This window comes from Manacus candei, unplaced genomic scaffold (assembly GCF_025592945.1).
Source record: "Manacus candei isolate 608988 ecotype Guabito, Panama unplaced genomic scaffold, ASM2559294v1 h1tg000017l, whole genome shotgun sequence".
Classification (NCBI taxonomy): domain Eukaryota; kingdom Metazoa; phylum Chordata; class Aves; order Passeriformes; family Pipridae; genus Manacus; species Manacus candei.
The window spans coordinates 22571775-22581481 of NW_026138065.1; the positions used below are offsets into that span (position 1 = coordinate 22571775).

General features: G+C 40.1%; 1 long non-coding RNA gene across 1 annotated transcript; it reads left to right on the forward strand.

Moving 5' to 3' along the window:
• The first annotated feature begins 253 nt into the window (after positions 1–253).
• LOC127469094 (uncharacterized) lies at positions 254–8054 on the forward strand. The gene is made up of 3 exons (XR_007903830.1): positions 254–305; positions 1130–1217; positions 7941–8054. It is a non-coding gene; the product is annotated as an uncharacterized LOC127469094 (long non-coding RNA).
• The last annotated feature ends 1653 nt before the right edge of the window (positions 8055–9707 follow it).

Below are 9707 nucleotides of genomic sequence, written 5' to 3' on the forward strand. Positions count from 1 at the left end.
CATCAGAGAACCTGCTCTTGAAGAGCAGACATTATATAGCACTGAATATCAGTTGTTTTTTGGTCTAAAAATTAATTAATAATAAAAAAATCCTTTTATCCACCTAAACTGCTTCTTTTCCAAGACTTTTCTGATCAATAACCATACTTCTATACTATTACTCTGTTTAGTGCTATCACCATACAGTTTCTGTAGCTTGTTAAACTGTTCAGTTTAATTTTGTGCTTTCACATGTTTCAAACATAATGAAGAAGAAAAAAGGAAGACGCAGCCTAGGAGCTGAAACAAACTCCAAAACCCCATCAGTATGTATCAGAACTTTGTAACTAATAGGTTTCAGCTCCCCTGTAAAGGGTTTAAATCATTTATCCCTATTTCATTGCCAGAAAAATCTCAATGTTCTTGTATTAAATATAATATATATTCATATTTATTTTTTTCCTGAGTGTGTTCCAAAAACAGGCCATCAGCTCTAAGAAGTACTTGTTAATACCTCCATCATATGACAGCATTTGTTTGAAATATCTGCATGCCATATAGTTTAGAGTACCTTCTTCTTTTTCCAGGCAACAGCTAAAAATTTTACTACAGTATTAAGAAATTTTAATGACTGTTAAAAGGTTCCCTAATGACTATAATAAAGGACAATATTTTATTGGTGTCAGCAACTAGCAGTTGACTTATGCAGTACTACTTTTTAATCTTCTGGTTTGCTGTGTTCTTATATATCTTTGCTTCAATTCTTAGAGCAAAACCTTCTGATGCACCTCAGCTGTTACTTAATAGGTTTACTAATAGTGCTAAAGAAGTCAATGCTGAAGTTACTTAATGAATTAAGTGCTGTCTCTCCGGTGCATATTCAATTTTTCATGCTCTTTTCATGCTCATCTTCATTTACATTTGGACAGCTGTCTATGAATCTGTCCAGTGGCTTCCCTAGGCTTGAAATCCAAAGCCTCATTGTTTATGCCACACTTAGTCTTCCAAGACATCAGCAGAAGGTCCAGAACATGATTCACAGGTAAAAAAGACATTCCAGGCTCGGATGCCCAGTCCCTTTGATGGCCATCTACTTTGATAACAGAAATTTAAGCATCACTTTGATAACCACCTGGTGCTCTTTCCTTAGTGTCTATAGAAGTGCCTGTGATGATCTATCAGGACATCCTGGAAGCCTACAAAGAGAAAGGAAAACTGCAAAAGGATCATAGAATCAAGTAAGCTATTTTTCCTGAATGCACCCACACCATACAGAAATGAGATGTGGCTGGGGTCCTGCTACATTTACACTTCTGATTTACCGTATGACCTTGGTGCCTTTTTGTGCCTTTGTTTCTGTATCAGAAATAATAATTACATTTTCTGCTTCACACAGTTCTTCTGAGGCTTATTTAGTGTTATCAATACACAATGCTTCACAAAATAGTGGAATTATTATAACAAATATGTTGATCTAGAATGACCATTGAGAACAGCAAATTCAGAACCACTTCTTATAGGAGCACTAATTCTGCCCCGCTGATCCCAGCCATCTATCTGAGGAAAAAAGCACTTAAAGAGTTGCATTATCAGTGAAAGGCAGCAGTATCAAAGCCCCAGGGTTGCTCTGGCCTCTAAATGCTAGTGCAGGAATATAAAGGTGAAGCAGACTCATGGCTGGAGCAACCCCCATTAACTGTGTGAGAGGGAATTAACAGGGAGGAAGTCTAACACACTGACCTGGCTGAGCTGGTGGTTACACAGCAAAGCACAGCCCATTTAAATCACACTGCCCTCTCATGTTAATCCTTGCAGAATGCTGGAATCATGTTACTTTTGATCACTTCATTCGATTACTTCAACTGGTCAAAACCAGGTTTGGAGCCCTGCCTTGCATATGGAAGATGAAAGATGGAAAGGATGTAGGCACGAAGATTTCCTACACAGAAGTCTGGCAGTTACTTGCAACTTATTAGTGAACCTCCCTGGTCCTTGCAGAGACTAGGAGACCACAAATTAACAGAAGCAATTAATTAATCATACGTAAGCTGCTGGACTCAATCGGGGGGAATGGAGAGGACGAGCATCCATGAGGTCAGAACGGAGCCTTAATGAGCCCTTCTGGCCTCAGACCCTGTGACTATTCAATTAGGCACGAGACCTTGCTGTGTGCCAAAAGGCCTTTCGCCTCAGCCTCTGGTGCTGCAGCTCGGCACTGCTCCGTGCAGCACCTTGTGCCAAGCCACAGACCTTGCCCTGGAAGTCTGGGCCGTCGTTAAATGCCGGGTAGTCGGACTGCTCTGGATCTCAGCCCTGAAATGAGGGCAAGCGAGTGTCAGCCCAGCACAACTGCAGCAGTTCTTCACTTCAGTCTTGCCTTTAAGGGCATTTTGTTTTGTCGTCTTAAATTACAGTAAAATTGCAGTCAGCTGGGTAAACACAAAGGCCCACGTTGTTCTTTGCTGGTTTCTGCCATTCACAGAATTTTCACTCATTGAATCTCGTGCACACCTATAGTTATTCAAAAATGCTTAAACACTATAATGTTAAATTGAAGGTGGGGAATTTTGTGTTTAAAAAAAACCAAACAAACAGCAGACAACTGATTTTTTTTACATCTATTTGTTCTTTAACCCACCTCACAAATCTCCTTCAAAATGATCCCTTTCTAAGTGATTAATTTTCCATGAGAAGATGCTAGCACCAGGACAGTGCAAAAATAAATATCAGAAAAGAGCAAGCAAAAGGGAATGTGTCACATACTGACTACAGGGAAACAGTGCAAAACATCTAATCACGGCAGTGCCAGGAAACTTGAACCTGTCCAAAAGGATCCAGTACTCTCAATGTTTAATTGCTGTTGATGGCTGCTGGTCAGTCATGCATGACAATGTGTGTGTCACGCTGCTTCCTGCCTATGTTCATTCCTGTCAGCCTTCACTCCAGGTGATGAGTACAGCTTCTCTGACCAGGGGAGAGAGAGAAAGAGGGGGTGTAAAAAAAAGAGCCCTCACAGACACAAAGCAACATGTACCCAAATAACCCAAGCCACGGGAACAGAGTACCAAAAATGGACAGCAAAGGCCAGCTTTTATCAACCTCTCTACCCCTCCTTATTTATGCTTAAAAAAAAAAAAAAAGTGTGGCATCTGCGACTGACAGTATTCCAACTGGCAAGACTCCTGTTTGCTTGATTATATGTTTGAACACATGCTTGGGGCTGCACGGAACAATTTGAATTACAGTCCGGTAGCAACGAACATTATGATTTTTGGGGAACTGGAGCTTTAAAAACCTCCTCGTTGAGCTAATAAGAAAGAGATAGGGGGAAATGTAGGAGAAGTAACTTAAAAGATCTAGAAATTGTATAACAGCTTTCCATCGCTTTCTTAAAGTGACTGTTTAATGGTTTATGTATCTGGGCCCAGATTCAGCAAAGCACTTAAGCATACATTTAACTTTAAGTATGTGAATGATCTCATCCTTATTCAGCAAAACCCTTAAATAAATGCTTAATTTTAAGCCTATGCTTAGCTGCATTGCTGTAGCAGTGCCTCATCACACACTTCTACATCCTGTTATGCCTGTCACATAATTAGAAAGAATGCTCCTCTTTTACCCATTGATATCTTCTTTTCAAAACAACAATCATTATTCCACCACTGTTTAACTTCATTTTGCTTTGTGCAAAACCAATGCCTGGGAGTCAATACATTTCTTAAACATTCAGGACATATCTGCTCATTCACATTCCACTTTAGATCCACCTCCAGTCGAAGTCAGGGGGTGCCCTGCCCTGGTCTCCAGTGGGAGCCAGGTCGGGCTATCTGTTGCAGTAATACATGAACTGAGTTGTGTAAGAATGGGAAAGGCAGTGCAATGGGGAGGTTTTTCTGCAACAAAAGCACAGGAACAACGTTTTTGCTGATTCAAAATTGATCTGACTTTAGCTGCACTCAGGATGCTTTGAGGAAGGAACTAAAGCATCATTTCTGGACCACCACATTTCAAGCAATTAGGACATAGAATATGACGTTAGTTTTGATGATGTAATTGTTTAATGATCATTTTGTTATTCTGTCTGTGTACTGCCTTCATTCATCTCTCCAATAAGTGGGAGATGAAGATAGAATACAAAGCAGGGAAAAGAGCTTGTTTCCCACAACATTTCTGGCTCATTTGAAGATGTTTCTATTGCAGTTGAGATCCTTTCCCCTTTCCATATCCAGGCCCATCCACCAGTGAGAGTTGGGAAGGCAGTTCAATTTCACTGATGTTAAGGATGATGATGAAAATCATGCTTAAGTGGTAACACACAGATACTAATGGAGAAATACTGTCTGGGGAGGTCAGTCCACTTTATCTTTCCTGAGTCGGCTTTTGTTAGCTTTAATATTTGGAACAACCTGACTTCTGCTTACATCACTGAGGAGAGTCTATGGGTTTTTAAATTATTATTACTATTACTACTACTACTACTAAAGAGGTGATATGGACTAGGAGAGTAATAGGTGCACAAGGAAGAATAACTCTATTCAATTTATGTTATTTAACATATGTTCTCACTCTTTCTTATGACAGACTGAAAAAAGGTAGCAAAATAACTCTATAAAGAAGTGTCACATTTTCTGTGTTCAGAAGTGCCATGGAAGGAAAATAAAAACATAAATAAGTAGTTTTGCAAGAACAGAACTAATGAAGCTCTGTTTCCTACTGCTTTGTGCCTCATAATTAATTGTGAGCTACAGTTGAAGCTTTTCCCATGGGTGGGGCACATATGGTCCATCTCTCACACTCTCTGAGAAATATATAGATAGATATACTGTGTGGACTCTTTATGGTTAATAATGCATGAACTCACTCTGCAGCCTTGTTGTTAGGCAGGGTTCTTATTGGGTGTCTTTTCTTCACCATCCTCCTCCTTCCATCCTTTCACAACAAGTAGAGAATTTTTTTTTTTTTTAACCTTAAAGGTTACTGCTCTGCCAAATTCGTCTAAAACCACCAAATAGATTAAAACCTGAATAGGTTAAAATACACACATGTATATATGTGAACACGCCAACTATGTGATTGAATAAGTCTTACATCTTTATGAAAGGTGGCTCCGAATTGTATATGGCACCAGTAGGCATTTATTTTCATAATATTTAAAAGAAAAGGGAAAATACTGTTATTTAATCCTTGCCCATTTTAGGCATCCTCTGTTATAACAGAGAAGTCACCAACACTCAAGAGAACTGCAATATAGACAAGCCAAATGTGCTCAACGAGGTCTGACAAACTCACTGCCAGTGTGGAAACATGCCATGATCTTCAGTCTGTGAGGTTCAGGTTTTGAATGCATTATGGATTCCGAGGAACAGCTCACACTACAGTGATGTACATGCTGGGACTGAAGACCTTTGCTGTACATGGCCCTTTCTGTTCTGCAGGTATATTAGTGCTTTGAAGCATTAAAAGGCATTGTTCCTCGTTATGGTGATTTTTAGAAAATGGGGACTGTGAAAACAGGATTATTATACCATTGGAAACTTAGAACCAGTTTTGAAGTTCAGGCCATGTAATGACTGTGTACAGAGATGGATGCAGCAAATCGCTTGGAGCTTGGCCCCGAATAAGATAGCCAAAAAAGCTCATGCAAAATTAATAAGCAGCCTTCCTTTTAATTTTAAATGCAACCAAAGCCCAAATGCTGGAATAAATACATTCAGTATACAGACAGAATTTTCATAAATCAGCCATGCTTATCCATATCCTTTGTACTTTGTAACCATTAGCCATACATTCTATTGAACATAATGTTTCCTAAGATCCCTGGTGGCTTCCGTATTAATCTGAATTCTGTGATTCTACTGTCAAGTTTAAATTACAGATCTGACCACAAACTCATTAGAAAATGTACTTTTCGATTCTGTGCTTGGCCTTTCCTGATTTCATATTTTTACAAAAAAAATTGCCATTTGCTCCCGCAAAAGACTGATCTCTGTGATGTGGCAATGTGCCAAATTTATTTTAGGAAGTGTTGAAAAAGCAAAGATATATCTTCATCTAGTCCATAACTCTAACATAAATTGGATCTTTGATGTTATATATTTATAACAATTACATACCACATTTATTTATTTATACTTTATGTAAAGAATGAAAGCTTAATTCTCTTAACTACCAGGGGGCAAGTATAATCTGTCCAGAGGAAAGCATAGTATGGCCAGACGAAATGATAGCTCTCTCACACTGCTCTGTCATTGCAACTAAGCCCTGACATGAAAGCCTTAAGGGTGTGGTAAAAAGGACTGCCCTCCAGTGTGCTGAAAGGAAACTTCAGCATCCTTGCTCATTCATTTTTTGTATAAAAACTGACAGATGTGTCAAAGGTGTGATAGTTTTGCGAATAAGTAATAAGTCCTGACAAGTTGGACCTTATCATTCCCTTCAGCCTAAGGTGAGGAAGGAGCCTGGGGTAATAGTGAGGGCAACTGAAAAGCCCTGGATGGGACTTGCGGGATGGCTCGTCTCATTCGTCTGTGCTCCTGCTGGTACAAAATGGATTTGATGACAAATCTGATCAAATTCATGCCTGGTGTAATTTCAGAGGGGTCAGTGGTGTTACACCAGGGAAAGCATCAGTCCTTAGTGTTTATTTAGGGAAGACGGCAGAGGCTTTGGATAAAAGCAGTGCACTGAGCCATAAGCTTCCTTCCCCTCAGCAGAACAGTGCAGATACTTTACATGAAGGGCAGTGGTTATCAGAATAATGTACAAATATTTTGTCAAAACCTGTGTTTCAGCATGGCTCACAGAGGCAGGAAGATGCAATCAGTGCACTCAGCCAGTGTGACCTTAAGATGCTTTACCCAACACTGCCAGATCCACCTGAAATCTCTTTCCAAACAAAACCAAACCAAGACTCTTCTCTTTGCAATATCTAGGTCGTATTACAGGAGATTTACATTCAAGTGGAGGAAAAAAAAGATTGTGATATATTTATTTGTGAAGCAAAAGGTTTGCCTTTCTGCAAGGGTAGCAAAGCTCATACTTAAAATGCATAGACTTGCAAAGATCACTAGTGCAATGAGAAACATGCATGAGATATTTTGGAAAGCAGGAATTCCAGATTGAAGAGAGCATATCCGAATGGGAACGCAAAAATATTTTTACCAGTAAATACTCATGGTCTCAGTATATGATTTTCATAAAAAGCTTTCATCAGAAGGAAATAAACCAATATGGAAATGTCAGCAGCTGAGATACTTAAGGACATGATTAGCTCTCAAACTTGAAAAAAAAAGTGTTTTGGAAATTATAATGCTACTTGATAAATTCACTCATCTATATATTTTTCCACTCAGGTGTGTAATAAATCAGGAAAATCTAGTATAACATTCCAGATAATAGGAAAAGGAAAAAAATCAGATCAGGTTAACCTATTGTTATACATGCAACCTAAATAGGCCAAATAGACAAAGGATGAGAGAATAGGATACAGTGTAAGTGTGCTGTGCAATGGCATTGACTTTGCAGGTGATGGATAGAAGTAAGACACACAACTTCAGGGACAGAGGAAAACTGGAACATGTGCAAAACAAAAATTGCAGAAGCATGAGAGAGGACTGCAGGAATGGCATGGCATTGAAGGACATTTCTGGAAAAAGTCAGTAGAAGGTCAGAGGCAAATGCCAGATATCATAGGGAAAAACATAGAGCCCATTTTCCTGAATGCAGTGCAGCTGGAAATGGGGCCTAGAAAGGGTGAGTGGTACCAAATAGATGCAGCGGGACAGAGAGATCCAAAATACTGCTCAATGAGACCAGACAAGTGCTGGCACACAGGTTTGGACTAGGGGTAACAATCTGTTCCACATTTCACAGACTTGTTCTAACTACTGCCCACCCCTCCCCTTCTTTATTTTTAAAATTGCTTCAGTGCTGTCTTTCCTCATTTTTTTTTTTCTCCTAAGGCCTGAAATGTGATGCCTGCAATGAAGACTGTCTTCTTTTGACATTTTCACTCCCTGATAATGCTGCAAGCTAGCCTTGAATTTTAAAGAGTGGCACGCATGCACACACTCAAGCACTCCCACTCTGAGGCTGTCATTCTCATCAAACATCTGGAAGTCTGTTTGCCAGAGTGCTGCCGCCAAATGCTCCTGCCTCATCCAGGCAGAATTGTGCTTCCCCTACAGGGTAAGCAAGAAGAGCTTGAGAGCAGATTTACAGCTGTTGATGTGGCAGCACTGAAGTCTTGTGCGGTAGCTCAGAGCTCCTTATTTATGGTTTTAACCCTCAGAGGATTTTGGTTAGAGAACGGATTGGATGAGGACATCCAAAGCCTTCTTACAGCCTGAAGAATCCTTCCTTTTCCTTTCATTTCTAACGTCTTTACTGTCCAGTGCTTCATAACTATGGCCAAACACAGATGGCTGTAATTCCCTCAGACTCTGAAGACAGCATCAGCCTTGGTACTAAAGCCTCGCTATACGAAGTGCCACAAGATTTCATCTTTTCAGCCCAAGGGAAGAAGAAATGGAGGATCAGACTTCAAGGCATCTAAGTACCTAAATTACACCCCCTCTCTAAAGCACTCCCTGACCTGAAGAAATTCTATTTCAGGCAGGATACATGAAACTGATAATAAATATTGTCTTATCTTAGTTCAGGTTGTAAGAATAAGTCCTATTCCCCTGCCCTTCTGCCCTGCCAAAAAATTCACTTGGAAAATGGAAGCGGGGTGGGAGGGGGAAGGAGAGAAAGAGGTACAGGGAGGGAGTGTTAAGTCTCTGAGGTAAAAGAGTTGGAAAGACATGCATGGAAAAATGAGAGAAATGGACTTTATTAAGTTCAAAAATATGTTTTTATTCGGTTCTAGATGGTGAGTAGAAAAACACAGGAAGAACAATGGGAAATGAACAGAACCAAGGCAAGATAACAACAAGCCATGTGCAGAGGCATAGTAGAAAAGTAAACAAAAATAAAAAAGCCTTTCTTGAACCTCCCATAATGTTAGGGTTAGCATCCAGGCTTCCCAGTGCAACCCTACACACAGCTGTTTCCTTCCTAGCCAAAATAATTAATAGAAAATGTACGCCCTGGCTAGAACATTCAGCATGCTGGTGTGCACACCAGAAATACTTGATTTCTAAAGGATTTTCCCCAAAAGGAGCAAAGCTTGCACACCAGGACATGGTAAGGCATTTGACAGCACAGCACGGAAGAGGGAACTGACTATTCTGTCCCTATTAGGACAGCTGGAAGTTACAGTAAATGGGCTATTGAGAACAATGGGTTGGAGCCAATGGAAAGGCAACTTCCAAACATTTCAATTTAAAGCTCTCTCAGCTATGGAAAATGATTGCCATGGGGCTTTGTTTCAGGTCGAGGCACCAGGGAAAGTGCATTTAGAAAGCATGACAGTCCATTTAGCAAGCATCCCTCAGCCATTGGCACAGATTCCCTCAACAAACGTTTGGTTGTGTGCGCGCGTAATCTTCATCCAACTCGCAGGAAAAACACTACTAAAAGGCAAGGAGTTTTTAGTCAAGTTTCAATGGAAAAGGTCCACACAGGCATCTTCTTGTATGAAAAAGAATTCTGAGTAAGGAGGAGCTATTAGTTGCTGCTGTGCTGTTTAATGGCAGGCCAGCCATTCTGAAACACGATGGAGAGCTACAGTGCCTTCAGTCTTGATGACGGAAAGAATGAAACACAGAACATACTAACAGTATTAT